Consider the following 16,177-nt stretch of genomic DNA (forward strand, 5'->3'; position numbering starts at 1 on the left):
TGATGTTTAAAAAAAAATGGGGGGGGGGTAGGGGGTGAGAGGGGGTATAATGTGGGGTGTGGTAATTTATTAGATGATGTTTAAAAAAATGGGGGGGGGAGGTTGGGGGGGAAGGGATTCTGGGTAGGGGCGTGGGGTATTGTTTGGGTGGAATCCATTGTGGTATTCAGTTAAGTTTTGTTTTGTCAAAGTAATAATAAAATGTGATCATAAATAAAGAAGTTATGGCAATTTAAGCAACATGTTCAATTATCTTAGTGTAAAAGGGGCCATAATTATGTCAAAATGCTTGATACAGTGGTCTGCTCTTGTTTATAGGTTGGGGTCATGTTGGTTAACAAGTATGCAACATATAAAAGCAATATGTCAAAGGATATAGGAAATATTTGGGGTAGTACGCAAACTTTAACATAGATTTATCAAAAATATGCATATTCTAAGTATAAAAGGGGCAAATAAATATGACAAAATTCTTGATAGTGTTGTCTGCTCTTGTTTGTAGGTTGGGGTCATGTTGGTAAACAAGTATGCAAAATATGAAAGCAATATGTGAAGGGACAAAGAAAATATTTGGGGTAGTACGAAAACATTAACATTTGCACGCAGACGCTAACGCTAACGCCGACGCCGGGGTGAGTAGGATAGCCGCTAACGCCGACGCCGGGGTGAGTAGGATAGCTCCACTTTATATATTTCATATATAATAGTCGAGCTAAAAACGATCACTTCACAATAAGGAGTGAAATACCATAAATGACGTACACCCATAGTGAAATACAGCTTCCTTTATGAATAACATCCTTTTGAAATTGATAATTAATTAAATGATAAAATTATAATGCATTTCAAATGCAAAACGGAGCTCTAAATATTCGTTGTAAAAATCTAGGAATTTAAGGTATTTATTGAGAAACTTCAAAACATGCCCTAAACTGTTCACAAGTCCCTTTAACATTTTGACACCTTAGTGGGATCTTCACCTTTGTAACACACGTTTACATGCAACACAAAATCAACCACAGTAGCTGTTATTAATACAATCTCATATATTGAAAATACACCTCATATATTATAAAAATGCCTGTCAGTATAATGTTACACAATGTACGCAGCGACCAAAATAATTGCATAACACTTTTCATATTGAAAACTTTTAAAACCGTTTAACATAAAAGTGTACCAATTTTAAGATTTTAAATTAGAATGAGATACACATCTAAATAAACATTTGTATTAATCCCCGCATTTTAATGTTTCTGGCTAACAATTTATTATTACCGAACTGACTATATGTGAGTCAGAAGGTATACGCAGATATTCTATTGAAACCGATTGATTAAGGTATTTCTAAAACACTGCGTTAAATGAGCAATACAATGGTATATTGTTTTGCATAGATATCTTAAAATGTCAAAAATAATCATGCACATAAATGAATACTTTTTGATACGAGAATTTTCGTGTGTAGCTGCTTACTTTATAAAATATCAATTTGAAACTGAAACTTGTAAAAATGTATAACTCTATCTATATGATAAGACTCGGCTAGTGCGTTGTTTGTGTTGCCCCTTTTCCATGGTAAACGATGAAGCAAAGAGCCACCGTCAAGCACGTAACAATCTGGTTCGGGAATAAAGTTAATCACAGCCTCACTGGATACATTTACAGCTTGATCTCTCATTGACTGAATAATCTGAGGCTTGTCTGCTTTACGAAGTATGTTCTTGGCTTCAAAGAGGGCAAGTGGATGGGGACTCAGTTCATTCGACAATATGTCTTCAAGGAAAAGATCTCCAGATTTTGACACTACCAGAAAACGCTGAAATAGAAGGACAGGATCAATTGCGCGGTCTTTAGCCATCTTAACAGCGAAGCTATTCCCAAGATTTCGGTATCTGTCTTTTCTCTTAGAGTTCTAAAACAAAGGTCGACTTTCCTATGATATCTCTTATAATCTTGTTCCCAACCTCCTGAAATGCATGAAAATTCACATCTGATCCAGCCACTATCCAATTGACAATGTTTTTTCAAAGAGGATTAGCAATGTAAGGTGAGCAGGTTGTAATATTTGTCTGCATTTTCTCGCGATCAGAATCATCTCTTTTGATGCGCACCTAAGTTGAGTCTTTGTGATGTTGACTTGTAGTATAGGCCAGTTCTGTGAAATCCTGCATCGCACTGTTTCACTCGGATGTTACAGGCGCCGAAAGGGTTCACCGGTTTTGCATTACCTCGTTGTACCCACTGCCGCGACTGAGACAACCTGTATTCTTAAGAGACCCCATAAATGTTTGCTCAATGGCAAGATCACTGCTTAGCCGAGCCCAGCACTGATTGCTCCTACTAACAACGTGAACACCTTTAACGAACTTTCGATAAACTTCTTGATGCGTTTCATATAGGCTGCTCATTGGCTAATTTAATTACCCAGCTGCAGCAAAGACGGAAAGACAATTGGATAATGCCTGCAAATGCATCATCCAACAACCAGTAAGACCCGATTTGATCAAAATCCTATCCTTGTTTACCATAAGGTGATAATTCAGCAATAATTGGCTTGTCTTTGTGGTTTGGGCAAGTTCATGTTTCTTCTTCTCTTTAGAGAGTCTTAATTATGTTTTAGACCGGTTCCTTTAATAAGGAATCCTTGTGCACCGAGCAAGTTCATGGGTGTATGAAAACATCCCAACATCAGGACAATACGTTTCAGGCAACTACTTTGTGGCACATCAATTATGATTTTGGCAGCCTTCTCATACAAGTGGTTGTCAAACGCTAAAATGGTGGGAAGGTTGTGCTTCATGGAAAGGTTACAAACAGAGTCTAATGTTGACATAATGCACGACTTATCCCCAGAGTACAAATGATTATAGGCACGAATTATTGACGACTGCTCAGGGTGCTGACTTTCCTAATGCAAAATATGAATCTTTTCCTGCCAATTTGGTGTTGCCTGCCTAAAGGAGACTTCTCACAAAATATCGACCCTCTTGTCATAATCCAGAAATCACATCAGATCCTCGAATACTACATCAGTATCAGTCTGCCTTGCCAAACGGTACTCCAAGATGGGAATGTTGTCTTATTTCTAGTGTTCAGCTCTGTTGCCTGTTTTTGCTGAATCAGAAAATTCGTCCGTGATGCGGGGGTTATAGATGTATTGGTAATCATCCCACGAAGAGTACATTTGCCGTCAATGATGATTGATCAACACTATAGGCAGCAAGGAGAACAGACATCCCCAATAAAACTATATCACTGCCCAGGATATCAGGATCAACACAATCCGCTGCATTCGACAATTACCTTCCAACGATGTAGATGATTGAATTGAGCAGCAAGTCCCACTTGTAGTGTGCTATGACAGCTTGTGAACGAACTGCTTCAATCATAGAATGACCAACTGCCGCAACCTTGCGCCTTGTGCCTTTACCATAAAATAGTAATATGACATCTGAACTGGAATCACAGGACTCACAAACAAATTGGTTAGTACTTACCCAGCCACAATGTCCTGTGTCTAATTTAACCTTATCGCCACAGAGTATGCAGTCTTAATGACTTTCAAAACATCCACTTGATTGCCTTATGGTTCCCTTTTGTACAGAACTACAACTTTGCTTTGCAGTATAACTTTTAATGTTTTTATCATTTGTGTATTGCTGACGACATTTGTATGTACTAAAATGCCAGCCTCAGTTAAATGATCATACTTCTGCTTCACACTAGCTTCATTTATCCCATCACTCCCTTGCACTGAATAGCAACATAGTTATACTTAGAAAAATCATTCTCCTCCTTGCATATTGGACACAAATCTTGTCTGGATGTGTTTGTACTCATTATTTAATCTTTTATTACAAAAAGAGACAATAATAACTTCCATAATGCTATGATTTGAAATGATGCAATTAATACAGAAAGGGCCTAATAATATGATATAATGGCATTCTTGACGCAACCCTAAAAACAAACAAGTATTAGGCAGTGTTTAGCACACGCAGGGCCGATATGTTTGTATAATGGTGGTCTGTTTTTATATTTTGTTGTTTAAGACGCTTGAGCTTCAATAAGGGAATACAAGATAATACTAGGGATAAATGTTTAAAACAAAACACGAAAATCTATTTATTTTAAAATTGAGAAAAAAATAACACGTTGAGTCAATAGTTTAGCACTTGCGGTCATTTTTTTAGCGGTCATTTGGACGCCATTTTGGATTTCTCTGTTACGTAATATACTCACATATTTTTTATCTTAATTTGTTATTTGCCCCCCAAAACCTAAGTATAGACACCAAAATAATGACATTTGAGTGGATACTCACTAATGTATCATCATTAATAGGTTTTGGCGGCCATCTTGGACGCCATCTTGACAAAACTACTTTCCAGTGGTCCGATTTTGGTAAACTTTTGATATGTTATAAAGGACATTCTACTCTACCAGGATCCGTTTAAATACCTTTTGTAGCAAGTATTTGGGGGTTGAGTGGTATTTTTTCATATATTGACCCGACTACGCGATATTGTAGTATAGAAATTTGATGAAAGTATTGATAATTGTATTCGTTAATATTATTGTTTATTTCATTCTATGATGGTATTGGTAAGGGAATTTCATATAACTATTACTAAGGAAAATCCATGATAGTATTGGTAAGACAATCGATAATATTTATGGTAAGCGAATGCGAATTGGTATGTTACTGGCATTTTAAGTACAGTAAATAAAGGTTGTATTTAAAGAATTCTCTAGAATACACAACACAAAAGATGTAAGCAGTATACACATTGTTTACAAAATCTGAATCATCTGCATCGAAATCGTCAAACTATAAAACTGGTACAAATGCACGTCGCGATCATAGCGTTTACAATCCAATTAACTATAAAGTTTAATAGAGAAGTAGTATAGTGCGAACAAAAGGTGGAGTGTAAAAATTATGGAGTACGCGACGATAATTCCAGAACACCATTCACATTAGACAAAAATTAAATGCATAATAACAAACATATACTTACTTTGCTATATAGCGATGAAAATATTAGCTTTTCATAAACAACCCATCTTTCTCGGGTGCGTTATCACGTGTATATGTTGTATTATTCCGTAACGTTTTGATGCATCACGATTCAGCTCTATCTGCGCTTATCTTAAACGCCGTTCACTGTTATAAATGAAGCATATAAATAGTTAAGGAGGCAGTCTACAGTTTTTTTTAGCCCTATTTGCGCATTGGCCCCGTCAATTTCCTGAATTTAAGGTGTATGGCCCAAAAAAATAGTTTTTTGACTCCAGAAGCTGAAATGTAAGTATAAATGGTCAATATTCTAGTAATTTCACTTGTTTTCAGTAATTCGAAACTAGGTGACCTGAATTTTTTAGTCAATATTCTGCACATTCTCAGTGAGAAGTAAACACATGTACTTCCTGCTTGAAGCAGTCGGAATTTTGACAGATTTCAACGGTGGGTTTAAATAAGTTAGCAGTGCAAAAAAGTTCAATGGTAATGACCCATTTTGTTTGGCTCAGTTTGAAAGCATTCGCTGTGATAGTGCAAAGCATGTTGTCGACTGTGTGCGTATTGTAACCCGGAAAGATACATGTGATTGCCGGGTTTATCTAAAAATGGGGGCTTTACGAGCAAGTTCCGAGACCCCCGAAAAGGTCTTTACCCCAGATATCAATTTAAAGAGCATTTTCTGCATAGTTTTTTGCTTTATTTTCAAGCTGTTGGTGAGCTGCACTGAAAATTGTCTGAATCTATTTTCAGGTTGTCACTGAAGGCCTTGTTTTGAGGGTGTTTTGCAGATCAGTGGTTGTCTGCCTGTGGATTTTCAAGAAAAACTGTAGACTGCCCCCTAAGCGTTCTTATCCTTGTGCAAAGCACGGCCGTTAAACTCTGGCGCTGGATGTTTTTGAGTAGCATTAATAAACGAGTAACAGATGTTCTGTTTTGCATATATGTAGACATTTGAATTTCACACAGGCAATTTTATTGAACCGTTTAAAATGCCGATATGTCAAAACTTACAAAGGCTCACACTTTTCAAATGTGTTTTGATTGTGTACGTATCTATACATTTGTGGATGGAATAATCTTAACTAAATATCACTACTTTACCCGAGTTTTAGAACAAGGCAATATGTAAACAAACAAAAACACTACTCAATCTAAAGATTTCTGCACTGACACCTTGAAATCCGATCCTAAGCGCCACATAGGAAGTATTCTTAACGCGCTCAGAAGTACATCGCCAAAACGAGGTGACGCAATCGATTAACGGTACGATGTCTATAAAGCGCTTACCTGTGTTTTGTCTGCAAAAATTATCAAGGATGTTTGTGTTTGTATGTATTTTCGGATTGTTGTCTGGAGTATTATATTTTTCGGAACAGATGAAATTTCAAACAACTTGGCATAAATGTAAAGCATAGTGATACTTAGTCCTGGGCGCACGATCATAAACATTTATTGTCACAATTTGATCAAATATGAGCCTTATATCTTGTCCAGATCGTAAGTTTGTCCAGCATGCTGGGGTGGTCAAATTACTTGGCATAAAAGTATGGCGAGACCATGTTTCATGTGAAAGAAACAGATCCCAAGATGCAGGTGTAGGTCACTCTTGAATGCACATTTAAATGATACGTGATTAGTTTGGGGCTCTTTATACTAAGCAATTAAAACACCTATAATTCTCTATCTAGAAATTTCACGAAGAGAATTTTCCCGAGTTTTGGGGTTTTTGCGCTAATTTTTCCCAATTGGTACGGTATTAGTACATTGCATAATTGGGACAAAATGCTATAACGTCATATGTATTCATCTTACATCGAGGCCCGGAGATTGTGTTTGTGACGGGGCGATTACTATTTCTAAAATTACAAATACAGTTTCCAACCATAAATTGAACATAGGTGGAGATGTAGTAATGAATACATATACTTAGCAGGCTCCTTCAATAAAATTTACAGTCAACATTTTTCCGTACAAGAATAAACTGTGATTAGTGCATAATGCAACCCTGCTGCTCTGCTATAAGTAAAATACTTTTCTAAAATAGTGTGTTCGAATAATACATCATACGTAAAACAAGTAAGAATGTTAGGTATAGAAGAGAATCTAACCTGCGATTGAAGTATTTTGTAAATAACTGATTCGCCGTATATTCAGAATGCACACATACATCTACGATCTTTTATAATTAAGACTATACGTGTACATTAAATAACGTGAAACAGACCTTAACAGCAGACCAATTAATTCCTACCGATTTAATATTGTAATGGGTTTATAAATACGTCTAACACTGAAATAAATACATGTATGCAAATGAAGAATAATTACCATATACTTTTAGTCTTCAAGTCTTTGTAACGTTACAAATTATTCCCGCGTTTGATGTATATACCGCGGACGAAAGCTGACGTTCATATCACAAGCGAATAATGCATCAATAGCAATATGTAACATAAACAAGAACTTACTAAACTAAAAATGGGAATTAAAATCACCAACATGGATTAATGGCTGATATAAGTTAATGAATAAAATTAAGTGCTGTCTTTTGCAGCTATAACTATTGACCTAAGGACGTTTTCACCTGAGTACGCATGCTATCGTGTAGTATCATATGCATAGAACAGCGTTCCTGAATTCACACTAGCGATTTTTAATCATTCAATCAGAAATTGGCATTGCAAACAAATTAGTTGTTGCAATTTAATGTTATTTATTGTTACTCGACCGAGAAAGAAAGATTTACATAATTTCGAATTACCTTTCCTTGGCCAAGCTGTCCGAAACGTAATTTTTGTACATTTGACTTGCTGAATATTATAGCATGCAATGTGTAATTTGATGGCGTTTATCATATATAATTCATCGCCTGGGTTTATCAGTAACTACTATCATACACCTAAAATAATCGGCCAATAAACAACGATTTAAAGTTCCGATGCGTATGAATGGATTTAACCCGAGCGGTGAAAAGTCCACTAATCATAAGGCGTAGACAATTGTGTCCACTAACACGAACGACTCTATTTTGCGTGCTGACCTTAAACTTTTTTTGTAAAACAAACTGCTTATTTTTTATTCAGTTTGCGATTATTTTGCTACATTCAATATCATAGTCGCACAATTAACTTGTATACATAAGGAATAATGTTGACTAGATATTTGGGAGATCTCTGTTACTGGCTATACTTATAAAAGTTGGAAATTGCTTGTGTGGAGTCAAACAAGTTTCCGATACAAAAGTGAAGCCGAAATAACTATTATAATATTCGGCTATGTATTTGTAAACAATAGACTAAGATTTTTTATTGAATGATTTGATGACACTGGAAATATTATTATATTGATATAATGCTCTGATATGTATACATGTTTATGATGCTTAATTAGCATAAATTTTCTTGTTATTTGCAAGGCATGTACAGATAGATACGTTATATTGAGGACTTATCTTGTACATTTTTTGTATCAAATTCAAGTTTCAGTACAATGAATTACCTCAGATAGACTTTTGCTTTTGGAGTTCCGCGTTTGTTCACGAAAGTGTTCTTTTACTGACAATTCGACTAATTTAATTCGAATTTGTATACACTTCACAAAATTGTTATTTGGTTGATCAAATAAAATTTTCGAATTATTTCAAATGATTCCAGAAATCTGAAGAAGATCTTATTAAGCTCCAAACAAAACGGCCTTCGATACCTAAGGTTGCGTTTATTGCAAATTAAAATATGGCGCCTACGATGTACATTTGTTTGAAAAGCAACACCTTTGATTTTATATAAAACAAATGACTGTGATGAGTTATTTTCACCAACAGTTCCAAAACTACATCACATAACTGGTTTCATCACTGAGCTATAACAATAAGCTCGGGTCACCAAATCCATTCTCCTAGCAGATTTGTCGTTCGTGCCTCAACATACATGTGAATGTAATGAACCGCAGTGTAAGAGAGTGCACCAGATCATGTATATACGAGGCGAGAAAATGTAACGATGTGTCGTTATTGCAATAAAATAAGTTGCATGTAACCTTTGTGTTGTTAACATTTAGAACTTCCGGAAAACCAGAAACATATTCAACCATCTATTTTTTCAACACGTTATTTCATGTCTATATTTAACGTCATTTTGGTCTGATATTGATATTAGTGTCGAAAATAAATAAGTTACCCTTAAAGAATAATATAATCATCTGTATTGATAAAATTCTTCATGTAAGGAAAGGGCTGACACACCCGTTAGGCTACTGTTTCTATAAATAATAGTTTAACCCGAATTAGTCAATGTTGTTGTAGCGTCACGTGACTTTCTAGCGTATATAAATGGTGTCTTAAACAGTCGAGTTTAGTTTTGGATCCTGTCACCGTTAGAAGCGTATCGAGAGGAAAAGGGCAACTAATTGTTAATACAAAATAGAGTATATTAGGTAATTTTGGCTTCACAGTAGTCTCCTAGCAGTGTTAGGGATGAACTGAGTCAAAACATTTCATATATCTAAACTCTGTTAGAAGAACGGAGCGTAAGCAGACCGGTGCCCGGGTTTTCCTAGTGTAGATCTAGTAGCTCCTTTGTGACAGTGCTATTGCAGGAATAGGTTCCATGCTCGAAGTTTGGAGTGCATGGCGGGTTTTCCTGGTATAAATCTAGTAGTTTCTGCGTGACGGTGCCGTTGTAGGAATAGGTTCCATACTTTAGGTTTGAAGTGCATGGTGACTCCAGTTTTGAAACACTTAGATAGATTTGTATTGTCCAGTGTGCATGATATATGTGTGGACTGTTTTAGGGGATAAGTATTCTAGCCGTCGTAGTGAAAGAACGGTGACTGTAATTAATAATCGCCCAGGCAGGCGTTTTTTAGGTGTCTCAGTTACTGTTGTTAGTTTTGATTGAAGGTAATTAATTCATGTTTATATGCCCCAATCATTTGTTAAGAATATCTAATCATAAGCCAGGTAGGCTGAAGGAAAATTATTCGTAAATCTAAACAGTGTAATTACACCCCTGTATACATTACAGTATTTGGCGCCCAACGTGGAGCATACATTAATTTCATTGCAAATTATCTTACCCAAGGATTAGTTTAAAAGTACAGACTAATCATGGCTGAAGGTGGACAGCCAAGTAGTGAAGAATGTAGGAGATTGAGGGAAAAAAATGAGCTACTCGAATTTGAGAATCGAACATTAAAATTGGAGCAGGAACTGGCTGATGGGTATCGGTGCGTCGATCGGACAGGTGATAGCTTTACTGCATCAACACCAAGTTATAGAGACGACCGAACACAAGACAGCACTAGGCGTCAGCGCCATGCACCATTTGAAGAGAACACGAGGCCTGATAGGTTCGCAACTGAGCGTCATAACACTGGTAGGCATGGCAGCGGCATCGGTCATGATTTCTTCAAGGCAGATACTGATAATCACAGGAAAAATACAGTCATGAAACCAGCAACATATGATGGTTCGGCCGCTTTGAATAATTATAGAGCACATTTTGAAGCATGTGCTAAGTTAAACAGATGGACAGATGAAGAAAAATGATTGTATCTATCCGTCTCCTTAAGGGGGCAAGCACAGGGTGTGATTTGAATACAGGTACCACCAACTACAAAGAACTAGTGAGAACAAGTGAGAGCTCTAGAAGACAGGTTTTCACCTCCAAATCCAACGGAACTTTACAGAGTTCAGCTCCGAGACAGACAGTAGCCATCTAAATCTATGGCAAAACTTGGTCAAGATATAAGACGCCTTACCAATCTTGCCTATCCCAGTGCACCAACTGAAGTGAGGGAAACCCTAGCTAAAGAACAGTTCGTTGATGCACTGGCTAATAGTGACATGAGACTGAAAGTAAAACAGGCAAGGCCTCTAGACCTGAATGATGCCGTCCGCCATGCGGTTGAGCTAGAAGCATTCTATAGTTCAGAGAAACATTATCAAGAACAAGTAAGATCTACTTCTGTAAAAGACGATGAATTGTAAGGTTTAAGAGAAATGATATGCAAGCTCACCGATGCCGTACAAGAACTACGTTCGTGTAATAGGCCAACTAATGCAACAAGACAATGCAATGAAAAAAGGGAACACCAGGTAAGACATATGCACAAACGGCAACTGACCAGCGACGTGCATCTGAACGCAGGTATTATAAGCGAAAGTGTTATGCGTGTGGATCAGAAGAACATCTGAGACGACAATGCCCTGAAATAAGGGGTCAGGGAACATACAATGCTGGTAAAAAGTCAGAATCGAATAATCATGTCATAAATCAGTCAGGAAGACAAGCCACTGGACTGTACACATCTGCAGAAATCGATCAGATATATGTCGAGTGTTTAATTGATACTGGGGAATCATTGACACTTATCTCCTCCAGGTTGTGAAATGAAATAAAATCAAACCACACCATCGATGCATTTGAGACACCACTAGTGTCTGCATCGGGAGAAGATCTTAAAGTCACAGTACGTACGGACATCACGCTTGTGTTTGACGATATCAATATAAAGAAGTGAAACTCCAGCTGCTGGAGTAGTATTGAATTATTATTATAAACAATTAGTAGGTCCTTTATTTAAGGCAAGTGACCGATTGCCCAAACAGTACAAAACAGCACAATACAGCACAATACAAAACAACATGAACACAAATAAATCACAGATGCCAGTGGTAATGGCCGAGCTCGATGTAGATGTAATTATTGGAATGGACTTCATTAAAAATCACGACCTATCGATCGATATAAAATCCAACAAAATGACTGTGCAAGGTCAGACCATACCGCTTAATTATACTGGAAGTACTGGATGTTACAGGATTGTGCTAGCGGAGGAGATAGATGTCCCGCCCATGTCGGAGGTCATAGTTAAAGGGAGTATAAGTCAACCTGGAATAAAAATATATCAACAGGGGCTCGTTGAACCAAGCGAAAGTTTCGCGAAATTGGGTCAAAGGATAGTAGGTAGATCATTAGTAACTGTGGATGAATGCGTACCCGTGCGAATGGCGAATTGTCATCCCAAGTTCAGACGCTGTATAAAGGTATCAATGTAGCATTGTTGAGCCCAGTAGAAAAAGTTGAACAACGGTTAAATGTATCAACAGTTCGGAAGAGTCTACCTGATCATTTAAAAGATCTATATAATAGGACCATAGAGGGAATGACTCCACAAGAAGCCCGATAAGTAGAAGCTTTATTATTGAAGTACTCGGACGTTTTTTCAAAAACCGATTATGACATTGGTAAAACAGGCATGATCAAACACCGGATAAAAACAGGAGATGCACATCCCGTTAAGCAGCCCACGCGCCGAGTTCCTGTTCATATGCATGATGAAGTGGGGAAACAAGTAAATGAAATGTTGGAACATGACATCATACACCCATCAACAAGTCCCTGGTCTAGTGGGATTGTGCTTGTGAAGAAAAATGACGGTTCCGGGCGTTTCTTTGTCGATTACCGTAAGCTTAACGATCTCACTTTAAAAGACGCATATCCTCTCCAACGGATAGACGAGTCTTTAGACTAACTCTCGGCATTATGTTCCTGCCTTGATTTAAGCTCTGGGTATTGGCAGGTTGAAATTGACGAGGACGATAAGCCGAAAACAGCAAGCGTACAGGACTGTTCGAATTCAACACCCTTTCATTTGGTTTGTGCAATGCACCTGCTACATTTGAGCGTTTAATGGAAGTAGTGTTAACAGGATTGCATTGGAGTATATGCTTCATCTATCTAGACAACATTATTGTGGTAGGAAAGGATTTCAAGGACATGATTTTGAACTTGGGCACTATTTTCTCGCGGTTCCGGACGGCCGATCTCAAATTAAAACCCAAGAAATGCCAGCTCTTCAGGACCGAAGCTGAGTTTCTGGGGCATGTTATCAGCAAGGAAGGAGTGCATACAGACCCCAGAAAGATAGAATGTGTAAAGGAATGGCCTACGCCAGAATCCATTACTGATGTGCGATCATTCCTTGGTCTTTGCAGCTACTATCGTCGCTTCACACCGAACTATTCAACTATAGCAAAACCGTTCTGTAAGCTGACCGAGAAATGCAAGAAGTTCGAGTGGCATCAAAAATGCGCGGACGCCTTCTTTACGCTTAAGCAAAAGCTGGTTACGGCGCCAATGTTAGCTCACCCACACTTCTCACGTCCATTCATACTAGACACAGATGCTAGTGACGTTGCTATAGGAGCCGTATTGTCACAGAAGATAGACAACCAGGAGAAGGTAGTCGCCTTTGCGAGCAGAACACTGTCGCCTCCAGGGAAGAAATATTGTGTGACCCGAAAGGAGCTGCTTGCACTTTTCTACTTTGTCAAATATTTCAGACATTATTTATATGGAAGACAATTTTTGTAATAAGAACATATCATGGATCATTACGCTGGCTCATGAATTTTAAAAACCCAAAGGACAGGTTGCCAGATGGATAGAGGTTTTATCATCATACCCGATGACAATTGAACACAGAAAGGGTCAATTACACGGTAATGCGGATGTCTTAAGTCGTATCCCATGCAGGCAATGTGGACAGATAGACGATATAGAAAATAAAGATACACAGGTAACACAAACGATTTTCAATATTTCATCGTTTGTGGAAAGCGATGATTTAAAAACACTACACGAAACTGACCATGACCTTTGAACTGTAATGAGTTGGGTTATATCTGGACAGAAACCATCATTCAAGGACATAGCTTCTGAGAGCTATTATGTAAAATCAGATGGTCATTGATGGGATATTGGCACGAAAGTCGGATGACGCTGCGTTGAAACAGACAATTTGTCAAGTAGTTGTCCCATCTAAAGAACGTCGAAAAATACTTACACATGCCCACGATATTAAATCATCCGGACATTTAGGATTTAGAAAAACAGTGGGACAAATAAAACATAAATATTACTAGCCTGGTCTGAAACGTGACGTTAGAACATACATAAGTGGGTGTGAAACCTGCTTAAAAAGGAAAGGACCGATACCGACAAAACAGGCACCTATGCAAGTTCTCCGTAGTTGATATCCGATGGAGAGGATCGCAATCGACATTTAAAGAGAACTTCCAGAGACTGAACAAGGGAACCGTAACATACTCGTTATCGCGGACTACTTTACGAAGTGGACAGAATGCTTTCCTATGAGGAATATTGAGGCTCGGACGGTTGCCACATTGCTATTGGAAATTGTAATAGCAATATTTGGAGTTCCAAAGCAAATACATTCCGACCAAGGAAGTCAGTTCGAAAGTCGATTTTTTCAGGAGATGTGTGACCTCCTTTGTATCAATAAAACTAGGGCCACACCGTATCATCCACAATCTGACGGGATGGTAGAGAGATTTAACAGAACCTTGGTTACAATGCTCAGCGCATGTGTTGATGAAAACCACAGATATTGGGATGAACAAATACCGTATGTATTAATGGCATACAGAAGTTCAGAACATGAAAGTATAGGCTTGAGCCCAAATATGATAATGCTCGGACGAGAGGTATCTACTCCGTTGGATCTAATTTAACAATTACCATCAGGCGAAAGACATATACCTACGCACGAATATGTCTGGGAGCTACTGGAGCGTATAGAGAATGCGTACGACTTAGTACCTAAAAACACTACCAACGCGATACGACGTCAAAAAGCGATACACGATAAACGGACAGCATACGAACACTTTGAAATTGGTGATAAATTTTTAGTGTACTTCCCAGTCAGAAAGATTGGGACATCCTCGCAGCTAACGTCATTTTGGCGCGGCCCCTATTCTATACTAGCTTAGTTGTCCGATGTTCTGTATAAGGTAGATTGTGGTAGAAATCGTTCGGAACAAGTCATTCACTGTGACATGTTACAAAAGTGTAGGAATCAACTACTAGCAGGAGAAAGTGAGTGCTCCATGGGTCTAGAGTTAGAACATGATGGTCTCAGTAGTACACTTAGTGATGATGGGGATGTCAGTCCAAACGATAAGTTGCCAGATACTGATGATACTTTAGATCATGGTGAACTACTTGATGTTCCTTATATGGGCAGAAAGAGAAGGCCACCAGTATGGTAAAAAACTATGTGCTTTCTACCTTCAGGTCACAAATGGCAAATACAAACGTAACACCTAGAGAGCTGCCAATCTGTCCGATCTGCCAGACCGGTGTTGCTTTCGAGGTCAGATTTGAAAAACATTTAAAGAAGTGTGAGAAAGCAAAAGAAGAGCGAGACAAAGTGACTTGCGAGACATGCGGCGTCGTCTTCAAAAAAACGTGCTAATTATTATAAACACGTTAAAAATCAACGTGGCTCACAGAAGAAAAGCCCCGACAATAAGACAGACGACGGCTGGGGCTCCTACAAAGATCCCGACATAAGTTTTGGGAAAACGAGCGATGATGGCGAAGGGGACGACAGGGAATGTGGGACTGGAGAAGGGAACGAGCCAATTGAATCTCGAGCACAAGGTGAAATAAATTGGGGTGAACTGTCAGGAAGGCTACAACACCTTTGATGCCCGGGCCTCGGAAGCGACCCTGTCCCTCAGCCGCGAGGAAAAATGCCACAGAGAAGTCAGCCCAGCCGGATCAACCCAAGCATGGAAAGAGGGCTTGTGTTGAGTTTGTTCGTTCTAGTGATGGAAAGTTTAAAACTCAGAAACTGCGTGTGCAGGAATGCGGAAAGGTCCGCTATGAAAACGACCATATATATATATATATATATATATATATATATATATATATACAAATAATACTCAGTCTTTTTTTATCCATATAGTTATGAATATCTGAGAACAAATGTGTACGCCCAAGCATCGATATAGAGCAAAACAAATATATAAGCACCCAAAACATCTACCTAAGTAATCGTTGTCAGAAATCAGAAGGTTAATTAACGCAGGGAACTCTAAATGCAGGGCGTGTCTACTTAATGTCCCTGGCATAGCTGAATGAATATCAGCATTATTATGGTTGTGTACAAGGTAGTTTGACTAAGTATATACAGCTATGTCAATGTATACGTTACGTTAAGTGTGAATTCACCGCGTACTTCGACTTCATATATATTTGTGTCCATGTCTACGTTATCATTAGTGAATACACAGAAGTCTGACTACAAGTATAGCTGTATGAATGTTTACGTTATTAT

At 38.1% G+C, this 16,177-nt stretch overlaps 1 protein-coding gene across 1 annotated transcript in view; it reads right to left on the reverse strand.

Annotated features, from left to right (window-relative positions):
• The window catches only part of LOC127850838 (uncharacterized), a 29,496-nt gene extending 24,334 nt beyond the window's left edge, over positions 1 to 5,162 (reverse strand). Inside the window, exon 1 of the mRNA XM_052384186.1 lies at positions 5,025 to 5,162. The gene's annotated coding sequence lies outside the window, so the exon portion shown is untranslated. The remainder of the gene's footprint in view (positions 1 to 5,024) is intronic.
• Between the last annotated feature and the right edge of the window lie 11,015 nt (positions 5,163 to 16,177).

The sequence above is a fragment of the Dreissena polymorpha genome, chromosome 11 (genome assembly GCF_020536995.1).
Source record: "Dreissena polymorpha isolate Duluth1 chromosome 11, UMN_Dpol_1.0, whole genome shotgun sequence".
Classification (NCBI taxonomy): Eukaryota; Metazoa; Mollusca; class Bivalvia; order Myida; family Dreissenidae; genus Dreissena; species Dreissena polymorpha.